The sequence below is a fragment of the Petaurus breviceps genome, unplaced genomic scaffold (genome assembly GCF_028583685.1).
Source record: "Petaurus breviceps papuanus isolate PSGF00001 unplaced genomic scaffold, PetGlider_PUasm1.0 37, whole genome shotgun sequence".
NCBI classification, from domain to species: Eukaryota; Metazoa; Chordata; class Mammalia; order Diprotodontia; family Petauridae; genus Petaurus; species Petaurus breviceps.
Window position 1 is genome coordinate 44,464,043 of NW_027186296.1, and position 20,589 is coordinate 44,484,631.

General features: G+C 38.2%; 1 protein-coding gene across 2 annotated transcripts in view; it reads left to right on the top strand.

Annotated features, from left to right (window-relative positions):
- RORA (RAR related orphan receptor A) overlaps positions 1-20,589 on the top strand; it is an 892,807-nt gene that overhangs the window by 643,849 nt on the left and 228,369 nt on the right. The gene's annotated exons all lie outside the window — the stretch shown is intronic.

Genomic DNA, 20,589 nt, shown 5'->3' on the forward strand with positions numbered 1-20,589 from the left:
TACTATGTGTCTGACACTGTGTTATGTGCTGGGGATACCAAGACCAAAAAAAATATACATCCTTGCCTTCAAGGAGTTTACATTCTACTGGTAGAGACAATGTATATATAAATATGTACAGAATAAACATCAGATACTATATTCCATTCCATTTATTTTCTGCCTCTCTGAGGAGTCAAAGACGAGGAGCAGAAAGAACTACCCATGAAAAATTTGTGCAAATATATGATAAACAGTCAATCAAATTAATAACTGTCCAGAGCTAAATGTAATTGTGGCAGTGGACTTGTGGGGAAGGGTGATAGCTGAAGTAATTAGAGTACATGGAATTAACATGGGAAGACTTCTCAGAGGAAGGAACCAGGAAGTTTGGGGCAGGGCAGTATTGAGACAGAGATATGAACTTGACCTGTGATTTTATTGTCATAGAGAACTCCCAGAGGAGGAAATTCCTCCTACCAATGTAGATCAGCAACCTCTTTTCAACTTTAAGTCTTAAAGAAGTTGTGTAGTGAATAGAGCACTAGCTCTGGAGTCAGGAGGACCTGAGTTCAAGTTGGCCTCAGTCACTTAACACAAAAACTAGCCATGTGACCTTGGGCAAGTCACTTAACCCCAATTGCCCTCCAAAAAGCAAAACAAAATAAAATAAGTTGTGACTTGCTCAAGGTATGGGTCTTCTTGGTTCCAAGGGCCAGCTCTGTATCCAACACACTACACTGATTCTCACAGAATTAGTGCCATAAGTAGGGTGGGATGCCTGGGGCTTTGTCCCATGGTGCTGAATTAAGGGGCACTGATAATACCTGAAATCCTTGGGAAGCATAGAAAAGATTGCACTTAGCATATGTGTGCCTCTCACAAAAGAGTAGAGACACTTGAGGGAAGCATGGTCTAGGTCAGGACATAGTAGAAGGAGAAAATAGTCTGGGGTAGTTTTGGAGGTTTTCTGAGAAGGTTAGAGGACAAAAAAAGGACAAAAAAGAGGTAATTAGTAGAGAGGCTTCCAGACACATGAAGGGTTTGGATTTTACATTGTGGCAATAGAATGGGGAAAGCTAAATTTCTGAGCCCTGGAGGGTTAGGCTAAAATGAATGCTTAGGGAAACTACTCTTGTTTGGACCAGGGAGAAACTAGAATCAATCAGGCATGTTGGGATAAATGGTTTCCCCCTGGAAGCAGATAATAGGAGTTCTCAGTATCAGAGCCCACTGGGACACGAGGACTGGGAGATACAGCAAAGATGCCATTGGTTCCCTCCCCATTTCCAGAGACAAAGTGAAAGCCACAAATGGCTATAGCCAATATCCTTAAGAATTGAAGGTAATTCAAGTAACATAGGTAGTACCAAATTTGAGCAAAAGTATGCCTTTCCCTTAAGACTATTTTATTCATTTGATATTTTTATAAGACCCAACAACAAGGTTACACGCTCCAATGCTAGGTAAGTATGACTCAGAAGCTATTTACTATAATGTCAAAAACAAAAAAAAAAAGTAGTTCACTTCAGAGACAACTAGTTTATTAATTTGATTGATATTTCTCTTGGGGCTTTTTCTTTTGGGGAACTAAGTTTAGTGTTTTAAGAGGAGTCTATAGTCCCCAGGGAGTTTGGCACTAAAGCATTCTGAAATTAGGGAATTCCACTTTGACTTTTAATTTAAGCTTTAATCTATCTCGGCCTAAGCACCCCCTTCCTCATTCTTGTGTTATTGATCAAGACCATGGTGTATGTTTTCCTCTCCAGGGAGAGGAAAAGAGTGCAACAATGGGAAGCTGATATCCGCCGGTGGCATGTTTGAAATAAAATGGAACAGCACTTAAAAGAGTACGATTCAGCAGACTTGCCTCTGCAAACCCTGAGGTTTCGATTGTCTGCACATAGCACAGAGTGAAATGGAGACATGGCAATGATCCGATTGGTTTGCATGGTGTGGACCGCCAAACCAGATCATTCCGTCCCCCCACCCAAGCGTGCACTTTGGGGGCTATACAACCTTCATTGGCTCTGCTTACAATCAAAGAACAATAAATAGTAGAACTGGAGCTGGAACCATATGGGGGAGACTTTATTTGATAGTATAGTGTCCAGCACAAGATGGAAAAACTGAGTTTTCATATCATAAGTGTTGTCCAAAATAGTCTTCTGACTAGACCACCAGGCTGAAAGTCAGGAGATGTGGGTTCTTTCCTTGGCACTACCATTCAGACTGTGTCTATATGATACCAATATAACTGGATTTAATTTTTTTTTGTAAGTTCAGTCAAACAACTGGGAAAAGTTGAACTGTTTTTCCCCTTTTCGCTGAATTGACTGGCTGTTTTGGTGTCATGTAATCAGAACCTAATTTACTTGGCATTCTCTCTCTCTCTCTCCCCCTCTTTCTCTCTTTGTCTCTCTCTCCCCCTCCTTCTCTCTTTGTCTCTCTCTCCCCCTCACTTCTCTCTCTCTCTCTCCCTCTTTCTCTCTCTCTCTGTCTCTCTCCCTCTCTCTGTCTCTCTCTGTCTCCCTCTCTCTCTTTCTCTCCCTCTTTTTCTCTCTCCTTCCCCCTCTTCCTCTCCCTCCCTTCACCTTAGAGATGATGATAAATCTTGATAATACCTGCCACCTACCTACCACCTGGGGATACAGGGAGGATTAATTAGGTAGTGTCTGTAATATGCTTTGAGCTCCTTGGAGAAAGATACTATATAAAAGCAAAGTATTATTATTTCTAAGAGAGATGATACTTATGAACTCCTTGTAGAATCATTAGGCAAATAGATAATGTTTCCCTTCAGAGAAATTATCACTCAGTTTTCCCAATTCTTACAGGATAGTAAGGAAAATGTACACCATTTTTTTTTGAGAGGGAAGGGTGAAGGGAGATTGTTAATAATATGTAATGTCTACTTTTAAAGGTCATTACAATACCAAAAAAATACATAAAAAACCAAAACCTTTCTCTGCTTTTTCTTAAAATGTCCTTGTCCCCTTTTTAATAATTATATAGTAAGGGCTGTTCTTCCTTTCAGGTTTGTTAATTTTATAGCTTTAGTTGTTACCAGTGTTGAATCCTGTGATTAAATTTTATTGTAGTTAAATAGCTATTCAAAAACCACAGGCTCATCATTACATTTTTGGGGTGATATTTTGCAAATTGATCATTTAAGTTATGGGTGGAAATTTTTAAAATCCAAACTCCTGTCTGGAAGAAGATTCAGGGAAAATATAAAATAGCCTCCAGAAAGATCACTGAATGATAAACCTCATTTCTCAGAGACAGGATTAGATAAAAATTGTCCACTTGGCTATTTGAAATAGACCTGGACTAATATAACATGTATTTTGGTTAATTTATCACAATCAGTCACTAACTGGCTAGACTTCCACCATAGTTTCTCAGTAGAGAGGTTAAGACGTTGATGCTTGTTCTGACAGAAGGAGATCACAGTATGTGAATGCGGGCTTTCCTAGGAGAGAAACTCATCATTAGCATTAGGTCTCAAATGAGTTTCAGGGAACCAAACTGGAAACAAATTGTGACAGTGTCACAGAAAGCACACGAAGGGCATTGACTGGCACCCAGCAGTCTCACACATGGAAACTCATGTGAATCAAATCTTAATCCATTAAACTCATTCAGAGTAAAATACAATGTAGGTCAACTACGGGAAAGAGCATGATGTTCTATAAGAGCTCATTCACAATACAGCATGATATGAGTCGATGATATTCAATATGGTGCAAGCAGAGCCAATACTAAATAATAATGAAAGACAAGGAGACTATTGAGCTGAATCAATAACCAAGATGTTGTGATTTTAGCTGATCCCTAATATGGTAGTCTACAAATAAATAACCAATACACTTAGATTATATGTATCAAGCCAAGCATTTGGAATGTCGCTACAGTGTTTATTCCCTTCTATTCTCTTTCCCTTAGACTGATTTAAATTATCCTGAATTCAAAATTAAAGGGTAAAATTCCTCCCTAAGTCATTTAACTCCTGGAGTAGTGATAGGTGACACTTTGGAGAAAACTTTTCCCCAAAACTATTTTTGTACTTTGCTTGTCTCACCTACTAAAGATTGCCACTCTAACATCTTCAGAGGTTACACCCATTACTCTATACAGGGAGGAAGCAGAGTTAAAACTTGCCACTTATGTGGTTTTGTGTGTCCTCTGCATGAGTGAGATGAAAGGACACCGATGACACCCTTCTTCTTTCCCCAGCCTCACTCTCACACTTCCCTCCCACGTATTTCAACTCAGCCTGAAACAATGAAGAAATAGCCCCCAAACCCAAGTGTTAAACTCTTTCTGTAAAAAGATCTAATATACCCTGTTTGGTCTACTACCATTATCTCTTCCATATCAATGTTGCTGATAACTAGATGATAAATTCCAAGATGATTTCTTCTTAGAGTAAATGTTATATTCTTTTTTAAAGAGTCTTCATCTTATATCCCAAAGCCTAAGACAATTGGCTATATGGCTAGAGTGCTATCCCTGAATTTTTTTATAATTGTGAATATTCATTTCAATTCTACAAATTCATTTAATAATTATATACTATGTGCAAGACCTGAGTTCAAATCCAGCCTCAGACATTTAATAGCTAGATGACCCTGGGCAAGTCCCTTAACCCTGTTTACTTCAGTTCCCTCATCTGCAAAATGAGCTGGAGAAGGAAATGCAAACCACTTCAGTATCTTTGCCAAGAAAACCCCAAATGGGTCATGAAGAATCAGAAATGACTTAACAACAACAGACTAAGCACCAAGTCTACAAAAACACAACTCTCCTTGCCCTCACAGAGCTTACATTCTACTAGACTACAACAACACAGTACATAGACCAGTAAATACAATATAGGTTGAGGAGGGAGAACATTAGCAAATGGGGGAGAACCAGGAGTGGGGGATTTAAGGAAGTCTTATCTGAGCTGAGCCTTGGAGAAAAATGAGAACAGTTAGAGCATAAGAGGGATAGCTTGTACAAATACACAAGGGCAGGAGACAGAGTGCTCAGTTCAGGGAACAATAGCAAATAGTCCATTTGACTAGAATGAACTTGATGAGGAATTATGTGAGATTCAGCCAGAAAGGTAGGTCAGACCCAGACTGAGTCTGACTAAAAGCCACTGTGGCATAATAAAGAGTTCTAAACTCAAAGTCAGGAGAAATGTGAGTTAAAAGCAATCTCATCTCTGATACTTCCTAGTTGTATATTAGAAAGGATGAGTCACCTTCCAATCATCCATTTCCTTATCAATTTTTTTTAATTTCTTGCTTTTTGGAGGAGGGAAAGCAGGGCAATTGGAGTTAAGTGACTTGTCCAAGGTCACACAGCTAGTAAGTGTTAAGTGTCTGAGGTCAGATTTGAACTCAGGTCCTCCTGACTCCAGGGCTGGTGCTCTATTCATTGTGCCTCCCACCCCTTCCTTATCAATCAAATGAAGATAAAAATACTGTACATATCTTGTAGACTTGTCCTGAGACTCAAATGAGATAATTTATATATAGCTTATTGAAGTGTGAAACGGAATTAAGGCTTTTTGAACACCCTCTCTTGATAAGTGCAAATCTTAAGGCATGCTATAATATCTATAGTTATATCCTTGAAAAAATAGAGGTCTACTAAAGGCTATTGAGTAGAATGATGACAGTTAAACCTGTTCCTTAAGAAGATTATATTAGCAACTGTTGATCAGAGAAAGGAAAGACTAGAAACTAGAAGATCGATTAGGAAGCTATTAGAATAGTTGAGGCAAAAGGTGATAAAATGAACTAGAGGTGTGACTATGTGAATGGGAAGGAGGAGACTGGTTTGTGTGGGGGATGTGGGTATGTGTGACAGTTTTATAAAAGTAGAGTAAAGAAGATTTTCTAACTGATGGGATGAAGTGGGGAGTGAAGGAGAAGGAGGGAGAAGTCAAGGATGACTGAGGTTGTGAACCTGGTTGAAGGAAAGTATGAGTGTTATCCTATACCTCCATAGGGATTGGGAAGTTTGAAGGAGGGTCAGGTGTAGCAAAGAAGATGGTGATTTCCATTTTGGACATGATGAGTTGGAAATACCTACAGGACATTCTAGAAGAAATGGCCAACAGGCAGTTGGCAAATGGAAACTCAATAAAGAAATGTGAGCTGAATTTCTACATTATATCTAGGAGTCATGGAATCATGGCTATAGATCTGGAAGGGACCTCAGGAGCTATCTAGTTCAACTCATTCATTTTAGAGTAGAGAAAAATTGGACCTAGGAATGTTAAGTGACTTGTCCAATGTCACATAATCAACAAGCATCAGAGGTATTCTAATCCAAGTACTCAAACTCCAAAATCAGTGCTTCCCCCCACATCTGTTTAGAGATGATCCTTGAACTTCAGGGAGTTGATAAATTTAGCAAAAGAGAGTAAACAGAAAAGAAAGTCTATGATAAAGCCTTGAGGGCTACTAGCATTTAGGGGCCAAAAAATGAGTGATGAATCAACAAAGAACACTGAAAAGGAAGGGGCCAAAGAGGTAGAAAGAGAAAAAGAAAGGTAGAGAAAAGGGAGATGGCAGTAGGAAGGCTCTAGAGAGCAGTGGTCAGCAGTGTCAAAAGCTATAAAGATATCTGCTTTTTAGTATTATCTACAGACATACAATCAGGAAAGAATCTTTGATATAGGGTGACATGTCTTTGGTCCCTGAAGAAACGAGAAAATGAAGGCAGGCATAGCCTAACTATTTAAGCAGATTAAACATTCAGGTAAAGCTTTATAATAAAGTATACTTATTGCTCTTCTGATTAAAGCTGGTCTTCTGTTAGGAATGGAGTTTGAGAATTTGGGCAGGATTTTTTAAATTATTATTTCATTTCTATCCATTTTGTATTAACTGGGAAGATCTACATGCCTCAAAGCAGGGGGATGATTCCTTCTGTGCCTGGGTGTTTTCTGTACATACCATGTTCATTGAGGAAAGTGGAGCCAAGTTGGATTGGAGCCAGCAGAGCAATTGACTTTTAGCTATATAGTTCTGTAGCATATCGTGGTACTATATTTGTCAATGGGCTTAGTGTGTGAATGTAGTTCAGCTCAGAGAACTTTTCAAGGTGAAAGCCTGCCATCACTTGCATGGATGTCGAGGGTAAAATTCTTAACCTCACAACTTAATGAGAACAAAATGAAGGACTTCTTTAAGCAGCTTAGATTTATCTTGTCAATATAAGTGACAGGATGCTTCATTTTGAGCTTGAGAAAAGAAAGATTTTTTTTTTAATCTAAAGCATCGTCTCTTTGGTTGATTATGTCATTGTGCACACTGTTCCTTTCTGATAGACAGGGTTCATCTATTCCCTTGCTCTAAACTTAATTACTTTGCAATTAATTCTTTGTTGAAAATAGCCATCTCCCAAACTTGGAACATCTCATTGTGAGAAAGGCTGTTTATAGATAGAGGTCAAGAGGACGTACATGAGTATTCTGCGGTAGTGTCACAGATATTTTGAATGAAAATGGTGAGTGAAAAGACCCACTCAAATGAGAAAGGCACAGAGGAGTAGGAGCTGCAAAGATCTGTTATCTTTTGTGTGAGGTGGCTGTTGCGGTGGATAGTATTATCCAAACCTTAAGAGAAGTTGCAGGCTGATGGAATGGTCTCTTCTTAACTCAAAGATCCTTAGAAACACAATATCATCATTCTTCACGATCACCTAAAGAGGTCAATGGCAAGTGTATTAATGGCATAGATAAACAAAATAGCTATCTTTCCTGCCCTGAATTGTAGACTGGACATACCAACACTAGAAGTTCAGTTAAAGGCTGTGGATTTAGCACTAGGACAAGAATCTCTTTTTAATCAAAGAAACTTTAGGTTTTGACTACTGGCACCATTTTGGAGTTGGGTATGGGCAAAAGGAGATGAAAGAGAGTAAGTAACAGGGGGAATACTGCTGAGTCTTGGAAACTTTTCTTTTGTACTGGGGGTGGGGAGATAATGTATAGGTATTGGGGACTAGACCACTTTAAACTTAGAGAAACTAAGTCTTCCCCCACCCACAATTTGTTGTAGTAGCAGGAGAGTGTGACATAGAAAAAAGACCATTGCATTTGGAGTTCCTGTGACCTGAATTCTAGTCTTATCTCTACTACTTACTACCTCTGTGGCCTTGGACAAGTCTGTTGTCTGCAGTTTCCCCATCTATAAGACAATTGTACTAGATCAGGGGTTTTTAACCCAAGGTCCACGAACCCCCAAATCATCCATGGATAGATTTCAGGGAATCTATGAACTTGTATGGGAAAAAAATTTAGATCATTTTTACTAAGCTTTCACTGAAACTTAATGTTTTCTTCCACTATGAATTTTTTGGGGGTGAGGCACGTGGTCACACAGTTAAGAAATATCAAGTATCTGAGGACATATTTGAACTCAGGTTCTTCTGTCTCCGGGCTGGTGCTCTACACATTGTGCAATCTGGAAACCATTTAAGAAACCATTATAGCAATAAGGGAGCATTGGCAAAGGCTTCAGCAATCTGTGAAAGGGACTCATTATGCGATATGATCTAGAATCTGGTCTCTAAGATAATTAGATTCCATGAGCCAGCACTATATGGTCCCAACTCCTCAATCAACCAACCAATGAGCATTTGTTAAATGTCTGCTATGTCTCTACCTTGTGCTCTCAGAAAAGTCTCCCCTCACTACTCTGGTCCAAAATGGCCTCTTCTGGTTGTAATGGCACTTAGTGTTTGCACTGCTCCTTTTGGCATTCACAGGCTTATTTTATATTGTTAATTATCTTTTAACAGGGATTGCCTTTCTTCCCCCAACTAGTTTATATGGTTCCATGTTCTTTAAAGTTGGGGACTGTATCTTCTACCTCTTTGTAATTCCCAGGCCCACCAAGAATATTTGTAGGGGACAGGGGCAATAAAGACCTATGATTTTATCATTGTGAATAGCTTTTGGCGTGACAACTCCCTGCACTGTTGTACATTTGTTACTTAGGATCCGAGGCACTAAGAGGTTAAGTGATTTGTCCGGGGTCACCTAGTAACTATGTATCATCAGCCAAGATCTTCCTGAATCTAAGACTGGCCTTCTGTTCACTGAGACAATCTACTTTTTCTTGTATGTAGTGAAGAGTAAATAAATATTTCTTGTTAATGATATACAGGAGTCCTAAATTTCTGACTCTTAATGACTAATTACCATCCACCAAACTGCCTTTTCTCTCTTCAGATTATATAAAATTAAGGTTTTTTTTATATTTGTATAGGACTCAAATATGTAAAGAGCTGCTGCAAATAAAGTTAATTTCCCTGAATATTCTCCTTAAATCACCAAATTGAGTTTGAAGGGATCTCAAATGATATTTGCTCATTGTTTTGATCATATTTTTAATAGAAAGCTATGAAGACCTAATGGAACTGTGCACCAAACACTGATCCTGGGATGAGAGGACCTGAGTTTCAATTCTGGCCCTGCTATTTATCACCTGTGTGTAACCCTGAGCCCTCTTTGGGCCTTAGTTTCCTCATCTATAAAATAAAGGAGTTGGTCTAAATGGTCTCTAAGTCCCTTTCTTCCCAAATCTATATTCCTATGGTAGGATGGCCTCTGAGTCCCTCTCTATCCATTTTTGATGTCTTGTGTCTTCCTTTAAAAAATTCATTAATACTGGATTGGATTATTCAGGACCCCTTTTCCTAACAATCACCTCTGGCATGTGGGAGTAATAGAAGAAGCAGTTGTATTATATCAGGGAAGAGAATTAGACTCTTTTGAATACAGTAGTGAATTGTTCCTGAAAATCCAATTAATGGTCAGTGTGCAAATTATATTTCCCATGCAACAGTCTTTTCAGAATATGTTCCCTCCCCCTGCCCTGCTCCGTCCTAATGAGCATAATTTCTGTGTCTGAACAGGGGCACCTCTTTTTTTTTTTTTGCAATCCCTATTCCTCTTCTCTAGCGTCTTTGGGCTTTCTTTGGAGCACAATGGCAAAAGCTGCTATTTGTATAGCATGAGAAGTTTCACATCATGTTAAATGTGTGTAATTTGTTTGAAACCAGTGAATGGAGCTTTCTCAGCTCTTTGAATACAATTCTATACGGATCCAGTGAACAGTGCCTAAGAGTTTTGTGAAGTTCCCAATAAAACCCTTTGAGTTGCAAGGTATATCACTGCGAAAGCTTTTTTTGGTAGGTAAATACTAAATAAGGTAATCCGGCAGCTGAGCTGAAAACAGTAACTCTGTAGAATATTCATTGCCTTTGGGGGGAAATATTAAACCTTGAAAAGGTCTAAGTACTTTTCAATCATTTATCAGTTATTTCTCACAATAACCATAGAAAATCAGATGGAATAGTTAAAGGAGCAGTAGATTAAGAACCAAAAGGGACCCTGACAGAACTCTAGCTTTGTCACTCCCTGTGTGGCTTTGATCAAGTAGCTTGATTTCTCTACCCCTAAATTTACTCATTTATATTTATTTTATATTTATATTATAAATTATATTATTTTATATTTATATAATTGCATGTTAATTATATTAATAATAAAATTATATTATGATTCCTCATATATATCATTTATATAAGATTTAGATTATATTTCATCTATATATAACATATAGATGACCTATAGGGATTTAGATTATATATAATTTATATGTCTTGTTTGGATTATATATAAGGATTTAGGTTATATATAGTCTAAGGTTTTTGTAGATTAGATATAAGGATATAAGGATTTAGATTACATATGATCTATATGTCATATAGATTATATATAAGGATTTAGATTATAGAATCATAGGACTTTAGAGGCCATCTACTCCAATTCTCTTATTTTACAGTTGAGGAAATGAGATTTTAAATGGTTTACCCCAAGGCACATACACAGTAAACAGAAGGTAACGATTCAAACCCTAGTCCTTAGACTACAGTTCCAACATTCTTTCCATTGTATCACGCAGGGTCACATCCATTCTTAGATGATTTCTTAGGATGCTTCTCATTCTAACATTTCTATGATTATAGTGTAACCTTAATTTTACAGGTGAGGTGACAAAAGCACTTAGAAGTCGGGAGTCTCGATAGACATTACACAGTAGAGCTGAATGTAGGACCCAGGTCTTCTGATCCTAAATCTTTATGTTTTCACATTACTCAGGGATCCCAGCGAGTTAGTTCAGCATTTACTGAAGTCATGAAGTTGACTCCCTGGACCTCAGTTTCCTCCTCTGTAAAATGAGGGAGTTGGATTAAAGACCTCTGAGTCCCCTCCCAGCTCTAGAATGATGATCCTAAGATTCTGACTCTTAGCTCACTTTACATGTAGTGCTAATTCAATGGGAGAAAAGAAGATATGGAATGGCTTCTCCACAAGCTAAATTAAAAAATAATGGGATAGTGTCTTACCTTAATCCACATCTAGATCCAATCCAATTTCAAGAATGTTTTATATTCAGATTTCCATAGTGGAAACACAAATACAGTTATTCCTTCTACTTTGCAACTTTCTATATCGTGAGTTTCACAATATCACTGGTTGGCATAAGAAATTAAATGGGGAGAGGGCAGCTAGGTGGCATGGTGAGTAAAGCACCAGCCCCAGAGTCAGGAGGACCCGAGTTTGGTTCCGGCCTCAGACACTTAACATCCACACAAAAAAAACTAGCCATGTAACCTTGGGCAAGTTACTTAACCCCAATTGCCCTCCAAAAGGCAGGAAAAAAAAAGAAAAAAAGAAATTAAATGGAAATTTGGGGGGAGTTTTGTGAAAACAGCAGACAACATGTGAAGGCCAGCAGACAACACAGAAAAAGTTTAGAAACTTTTAGAATTGTATAATGTCAATATATTTTATAATATAATAATTCAGATTTCTGGTACAAAGAGGGCCAAAAATTTTACAGGAATTTTCTAGATCATAGGGGCAGTGTGTCCCTAACCCCAGTGATGTGGAAGGGATAACTGTACCCTTGCCTTACAAAAGGCAGACACGTTCTCCATTATACCCAGTTACCTCCAAGACAGAGTAAAACTTTGAACCATTTTACATTATAAATGTAATTATAAATATTATTAACATATAAATGTGGCACCCCCACAAAATCTTTATTGTTATAGAAACGTCATTCTCATTTTTTTAGAGTTCCAAGAAGAACAAGCCTGTCTCTATCCTACCCATACTCTTTGGTATTTAATGTTTTGCAGAACACCGCACTAATCTCTAGCAAACCGATTTTTGTAGTTGAATAAAAGTATTACAGTGTGAGCCCATCTTCTAGAGGTACACTGAAAGTAACCTTGATACAATTTCAGTAGCAGGGACTATAATGGAGAAAACATGTACTTAGACCCGTCCCCCCATGATTTTTATTTTTTCCCACTAGGCATTTTTATTTTGGAAAATTTTCACTCCACCTAGCTTGGAGACAATAAAAACTTGGCATGATGATAACTATTAAAAACACAGTTCTTGAATTTTTACAGATCCATGTAATGTTGTACATAGGCAATTGTGGGCAACATTTTGGTCTGTGACCCTGCTCTGGTTTCAGTACAGTTCAGTAGCTGAGTTCTCCAGGATATTTGAGGTCATTTTCCATTAATATTACTATTTCTATTATTGTTGTTTGTTGTTACAGTAATTGGTATAATCAACCTCTCCCACCTCCACTCCTGTTGGTTTTGGTTAGAGTATGCTGCCTAGATCACATATACTAAAGGAGACTAGCTCCACACATGTCCCATGGGGCACAGTGTAGACAGAGCCAATGGGGTGTAGTTACATACTTTTTCTTGTTCTTCCCATTTTATGGGGCAGCTAGGTGACACAGTGAATAGAGCACTGGCCCTGGAGTCAGGAGGACCTGAGTTCAAATCCAGCCTCAGACACTTATCACAAAAACTAGCCGTGTGACCTTGGGCAAGTCACTTAACCCCAATTGCCCTCCAAAAAGAAAAAAAGTAGAATGCCAGGCCTGGAGTCAGGAAGAGTCATCTTCCTGAGTTCAAATCTGGCCTCAGACACATTAGCTTTGTGACCTTGGGCAAGTCACTTAACCCTTGTTGGCCTCATTTTCTTCATCTGTAAAATGATCTGGAGAAGGGAATGACAAACCACTACAGTATCTTTGCCAAGAAAACCCTAAACAGTATCATGAAGAGTCAGACATGACTGAAACAACTGAACAACCAAATCCCATCTTATATCTGATAGTATTCAGATAGAAATGTTACCGGGATAAATTGCTTTCTTAGTATTTTTTTAATATTTAACACTAGGCAGACTATTGTGCAGGTGGATAAGGTGATTGCTTTTTGTAGTTTAATAAAAGTATTAGGACATAAGCTCATCTTGTGTTGATTCACTAAAAGCATCCTCAGTATAACTCCCGTAGCAGCCAGGATCATGGAAATGATCTGTGCTTCATCCTATCCCCACATGGTTTGATTTCTTCTGCCAAGTCTCTGTTTTGAAAGCTTTTCATTCCAAATAGTTTGGAAGTTATGAGTATCTGACATGGCAACCTCTATTAAAAAGGGAGTTCTTAATTTTTTATGGATTAATTTTATTTCCAGGCAAGTATAGGCAACAGTTTTATCTCTAATGGTACATCACTGCAGTATAACATATTTATTTAATTCTCAAAAATATTAGGGGGTTTGTATTTGTAGTAATAGGATTTCTTGCCTGTTTGGTTTATGAAGGATAGCAAGCTGCCAGTGTATAATTTTGTCCATTTGGTCATGTCTTTATACGAATTTTTTATGTGATAAATTTTTGCCGCCTTCAGTGATACAATTTCTACCATTTCCTTACACAATCTATACTGATATGATTATTATTAATTAACTCACCAACAAGTGTGTCAAGATGACTGCCAAGCAAAGCTTTGCACATTTCCCCCCCAAAGGAACTGTGAATGAGATACCATATAATATAAATGATGAACCCCTCAGGCATCACATCAATTTATTATAAAGCAATAGAGTGTGAAACAACAAAAAATAACATAAAATATTAAGAAAAGTTTAAAAGTTAGAATACTTTTTCTCTTCCAGGTTATCAAATCCTTTTGAGTAGGTGACTTGGTTTCATTAGTACACCACATTCACACACACACATACACACACACACACACACACACACTGAAATTTGTTTAATTCATGGTACATGGGAGTGCTATGAACTCATGCATGTGGCTGTGAAGTTTCAAAAGTTTGGGAACAGAATATAGACATGAGTCAAGCAACTTTTTCTGACAGGAAATACCCTATATTTAGTGGGAGGGGGTTGGGAACTATGTCAGCTACATCTGTGAGAATAAATGTCATTGTTTCACTCTGTATTTAAAGTAGTCTTGACAAAGGCTCTGCTGAGAGGTCAAATTTGGGCCTCCTGTCGTAGTTGCCAGCAAGTTAGCATTCAAAGCTGAGGTAGACATGAGGGTTCTTAGAGGGCAGGGTGTAGGAAGTATAGCCTCTGACCTGGGTTTGAGGTTTCTGCAAAGGATAAAAATAACAAATCTGTAATGTCAATAACTTAGAGGTTGGTTGGCTTTTGCATGGCCCAACCCTCACTCTTCAGATGTTAGAGTAACAAACATGACTGGTATTGAAATCTCCATTAAGAATTAAAAACAAAGGCATGGTCTTCTTAGTTTAGTTATTACAAACAGAATTCCACAGAAAGTGCCATCTATACAAATTGAAGCCATTTCAAGTTAATTAAAGATGAAAACTCACAGAATACTTTCTTTCTCTAGCTATTCAAGGATCTAATGATTAAAGCTGTTGAATCGGCCATTCCAGTGGGAGGGTGACAAATAAAGCCCCTTCAGAATGGACAAATTGACTGATAGATACTTGTTGGAACAAATCGCCGACTGCTGGTCCCCTTAGTAATCTTTTATGGCCTTTAGGAAGATACTTTATCTGATTCAATTGGCCCAGATACAAAATGAGGATAACAGTATTTATGTTCAACATCAGGTTAACGTGAGGACTAGGTCAAATTTGTAGCTGTCTTGAAAAATGACCAGAAGGAAAGGGAGTACGCTCTTTGAGAATATAAATGACTCCATGATTAGCTCCACTCTAGAAAATCAGCTCCTTTACCATTGAACCTGCTTTACCCAGGAATTTTCCTCTACAGCAGAAAGATAACCATTAAGTCATTTAAAAACAGAGCTTTCATACATCTTATTGCAAATGTTCTTTTCAGGTGTTTTTACTTCACAAATGTTATATCTGAATTAGATTAAAGGCAATAAGCAGCGTCATGTAAAGACAGTATTTTGTTAACCCAAAGATATGCAAGCAAAATATTATTCACAGAACCATAGATTTTAAATCTAAAAGAGACTTTCGGGATTATTTAATACAACCCTCTGCCCCCCTTATTTTATGAGGAAACTGAGATTGCTAGAGATTAAGTGACTTGTCCAGGGTCACACAGCTGATAAGTGTCTGAGGCTGAATTTGAACTCAAGTCTTCCTTACTCTTCCTCTAGGCTACCAAGTCCACACAGGTATTAAGTAGCAGAACTAGAATATGAACCCAGGTCACCTAGATGGGTCACCTGAAAATATTACTAACCTAAGGCCTTGGGAAGGAAACTTTTGAGTTTAAATATTTTAAAACAAGGGTTATTAACTGGGTCCATGGATAGATATCAGGGTAGTTGCCTTTTAATCCTATGCATTTTTTAATGCATTTTAAAACATTCTCAGAAGGGATCCACAGGTTTCACCAGATTGCCAAAGCAGTCCATGATACAGAAAAAGTTAAGAACCCCTAAAAGATGGGTAGGAATGTGAGTTATGTAAGCCATTAATAACATGTCAGGAAGAACAGTTTTTGAAGCCACAGTGGTTCACAGAAAGTATTGGGCCCTTAGACCTCTAGTGTCTGACAGCAGAGGAGTGCCCCAAACAATCAGTTGGAAGAAATTTGGCAAAGTTACTTTACCTTTTCCAGAATGTCCTTTTTGTCTATAAGTCAGGCTAAGTAGGAAGAAAGTGGAACTCTAGTCAATGAATCAAATGGTAGGAAGGGCCAGCAGAGAGAGGATTGATTCCCCTCAGGATCCTATACATATCACACAGCTCCTTGGCTGCATTTCTAGTGTAGGTTAAATGAATTGTTCCCATTAGTGTGCTGATAGGACAGCTCCTTGAGATGAAGGAGACTCTGTACTTTGAATGTCATGGTAAGGAAAAGGCTTTGCTGGCAGGCAGGGTGACAGTGCCGCTGGTGGCAGGATTTTACTGTCAGTATGAAAACTGTATAAAGTGATGACTTACAGGAAGGCTTGGAGTTTTCAGTATAATATATAATAATAATAAGGCCTCTGTCAGATTTTAAGTGAGGTAAGAATTCTTCACACTTTGGTAGTTTATTGGGAGTGTGGTAGCCAAGAGCGGCTCTGGTTTCCCTTCAAAGCTCAGCTCAGATGCCACCCACCTACATGAGGCCTTTCCTGTTCTTTCCACCTACTAGTGCCTCACTCACAATTACATTGCACTTACTTTCTTTCTCTCTCTGTCTTTCTCTCTGTGTCTCTGTCTCTCTCACATTCACATACACACACATATACACAAACATACATATGTGTGTTGTTCCCCTAATAGAACATAAGCTCCCTGAGGGCAGGGAATATTTTGATGTTGTCTTTGTATCCACAGCACCTGGCCTATGGCTTAGCATGCAGTAAACTTCTCATAAATGCTTTTGAGATTGATAGTTACTCCACACTTTCTCCACCCAGTCTGTGGTGCTTCAGGAGCATGATTCTGATGCCCTGGCAACGTTTACTCACTTTGGGGCTCTTTAGGAACTGTGGAATGGGTCAGGATTTACTGTTCCCTGAGAATCTGTTTGTCTAATTTGTGGACTCTTTCAATGCTGATGCCCGTTTAAAGTCAACCATTTTTAATCATGAAGTTAAAACCAAAAAGTCCTACTCTTTTGATGCCTTATCATGGAAAAGATCTGAATTTGGTCACTTGAAGGATATGGCAACAGACTGCAAACCCAACAGGTCCTACAACCTAAGAAGACCTGAGTGCAGGCTCTGAAACAAAACTTTCTAGTTACCAAAGAGCTGGCTACCAGATGAGGAATTTTTTCAGCCTCATCAGTTCTTAAAGATCTTCTAGTAAAGGTATAAAGGGATTGAAATCTGAAATGGCAGAGGACCTATGCCTATGACAGAACTTCACTGACATTGGTGCTTCCCCCAATTCAGACTGCAATCCTTTTATTCTTTGGCTATTCTTTAGTTTTTATGAGCTACTGTGGCCAAAAAAAAATCCTCATGGTGTTCTTAGGTACTTTGCCTACTCCTAAGGATCTTTTAAAAAGTAAATGTAAATTATAGTGTCGTTGTTGGAAGGGAAGCCAGGTGATAGAGTAGACAAAGTGATGAGCCTGAAGTCAAGAGGATTAATCTTCCTGAGTTCAAATCTGGTCTCAGACACTTACTGTGAGACCTGTGAGACCCTGGGCAAGTCACTTAACCTTGTTTGCCTCAGTTTTCTCACCTATAAAATGAACTGGTGAAGGAAATGGCAACCCACTCCAATATCTTTGCCAAGAAAATCCCAAACGGAGTCACAGAGTCTGACCTGACTAAAAAAATGACTTGAACGACATTTGTTAGAGAAGCTTTTAGAGATTACAGGAAAAAGTTTCGAAGAAGTTCCCTGCCCCCACTTTCAATCCAAACCTATAATTCCATCTGTATGGTTAAATCCTAATACAGAACCCTCCTTCTACCCATGTAGATTGACACCTTACCTATTGATTATAGTTTAATTATTTGACAGATTGATTATAGTTTAATTATTATAGGTTATAGTTTCCTGTGACACTAAGGGATTAAGTGATTTTCCCATGGTTGCACAGCCAGGATGTGTCAGTGAAAGGACTCAAACCTAGATATTACTTGTTCCAAGACTGACCTCTGCCCACTCACTATACCATATTGCTTTGAGAAAGTGAGATTTCTTACTGTTGTGGCAGAATGGTGAAGTCCAAGGTTCTGTTAACTAAGACAGTTGTGGGACCAGAAAAATGTCCATGACCTTTTTTTTTTTTCTGTGATTGTGGGAACTGTGCCTTAGTGTCTATATCTGTGAAAAAGGATGAATGTATAGTATGATCTATAATACCAAGAGGTTCAGAAAATTACTAGGACTCTATACATAGTATTTAAAGACCATTTGAAATACAGAAAGATATATCCTTATATTATGGATTTGAGTGAGGGAAGAAATTCCTTTCTTGCCACCCTTAACTTAAAAGATCCTAGATAGTCTTCATCAGCCATAAAAATCACATTAGACCCAAAGCCCAAAGGAAATCAAGGTCTACCAAATGAGAATTCAAGCATAAATTGATCTTTTCCATCCTTGGTACTTGCATGGCATTTTATACTTCTCTTGTGAACTAATTATCCTCTCTCTTGTTTGAGTCATTTTAAATGTATCATATCCTTCACTTCAATTAAGTTTCCAAAGGATAGGGAGGGATCAGATCTAATATAAATTTCATACCCCTGCCAACACTTACCTTAGTACTCTGCACATAGTAGGAATTTTAAAAGTGTCTGTTGAGGCAGCTAGGTGGTGCAATGAATTTGAACCTGAGTTCAAATATGGCCTCATATACTTGACACACTTACTAGCTGTGTGACCTTGGGCAAGTCACTTAACCCCAATTGCCCTGCTTTCCCCCCTCAAAAAAAATGTCTGTTGAATTGAATTGAAATGTAGGACAGGAAATTCACCAGGTGTCTCTTGTCCTTTGCTTTTGGCTTAGTTTTCCTGGGAACCTGAATGAAAGATGGGAACCGAAGAAAGATTTTTAAGCTCTTTTATACCTAAACTTTTTAAACTCTCCTCATTAGGATAGTCATTGAAAAAGTCTGGCTTGTACACATAGATAAGATAATCCAAAATTTATAGCTTGAGCACTGTTTCAATTACTTTTTAAAAGAAGGCCACAAGCTAAATGGTGAGAAGTGCCTGTTTTCTGTCCATTAATGAAGGGATCCACCCAATGAGTTATTTCACTTTGTCTCTGTAGATCAGGCCATAAAAAGATAGAGGGAGAAAATAAATGTTCAAGGTCAAAGAACCAATTAGTGTCAGAGCTGAAATTAGAAGACAGCAAGGATACCTATCCAGATTAAGCAATGATTTTCCAATTCAGAAATTTATGCAGAACTCCCTTGGAGAATATACCTTGCTAGGCTCTGTGTGCAGCTGGTGGGGTGCGGGGAGAAGAAAGGAGATTAGATTTGGTAGATCCTGCCCTCAGGTTATCTCATTTTGATTTGAAATAGACTTCAAGAACATGACATCACAAGACAGCAAAGCAAGTATTTTCTGACTACAGATTGCTGTGTAATATTCTGCAAATGACTTAGAAGTTTAAGATTCTCAAAGACTTATCAGAGAAATTATTTGTTTATGATTAGGGTCAGCCTGTAGCTTAAAGGCTAAAATCATAAATTGACATTTTCAAAATAAAGATTGGATTTTGTATCAGACACACACCTAAAATAGCTGTTTGTGAGCGAGCCTTTTTTTTTGTTCATATTCCTTGTTTTTTGACTGATAGGACTTCTTTTAATTGTCTACCTGATACATAGTAAGCACTTCATAAATAACTTTTAATTTATTCATGTATAAAAATGCCTTACATTGATGTAGTGAACCAAAAGTATTAGTATAGTTTTAACTGCACACCCTCTATGGGACGCTAATGTTTACAAGGTACCTTCTCCTACATACTTGCCTCGTTATAATACAAACACATGTGTATGTATGAGTGAGCACATATGTATATATTCCTATATATATATGTTATACATGTAATTTTATGTCACACACATATATGGATATACACATTTATAAATCACATATATGAGAGGCAGTGTGACTTAGCCAGGGCAGCTAGGTGGCCAGGTCTGGAGTCAGGAAGACCTGAATTCAAATTCAGCCTCAGATCTTTATTAGGTATGTGACCCTGAGCAAGTCACTTAACCCTGTATGCCTCAGTTTCCACATCTGTAAAATGAGCTGGAGAAGGAAATGGCGAACCACTCCAGTATCTTTGCCAAGAAAAAAAAACCCACAACAAAATGGGGTTACGAAGAGTCATACATGACTGAAATGACTGAACAGCAACGAGTGGGTTAGCAGATAGAGAGCTGGCCTTGAAATCAGGAAGATCTAGGTTCAAATCCTGACTGATGCATTCTAGCTCTGTGACTCTAGGAAATACCTTTGACCTTTCAATGCTCTAGGCATTTCTTAAAAATACTCATCTTCAATTTAGGTAAAGACCTGGGTTGGTAGAGGGAGTTCCTTGTACCAATGAAATCACAAATCTAATCTCTGTCCCTTTTGTGTATGCATTAATTTACATTTTGACTACTCATAGAATATAAGTTCCTTAAAGACAGGAATCTTTCCTTCCCTTCCCTTCCCTTCCCTTCCCTTGCCTTTCCATTACTTGCCTTCCCTTCCTTCCTTCCTTCCTTCCTTCCTTCCTTCCTTCCTTCCTTCCTTCCTTCCTTCCTTCCT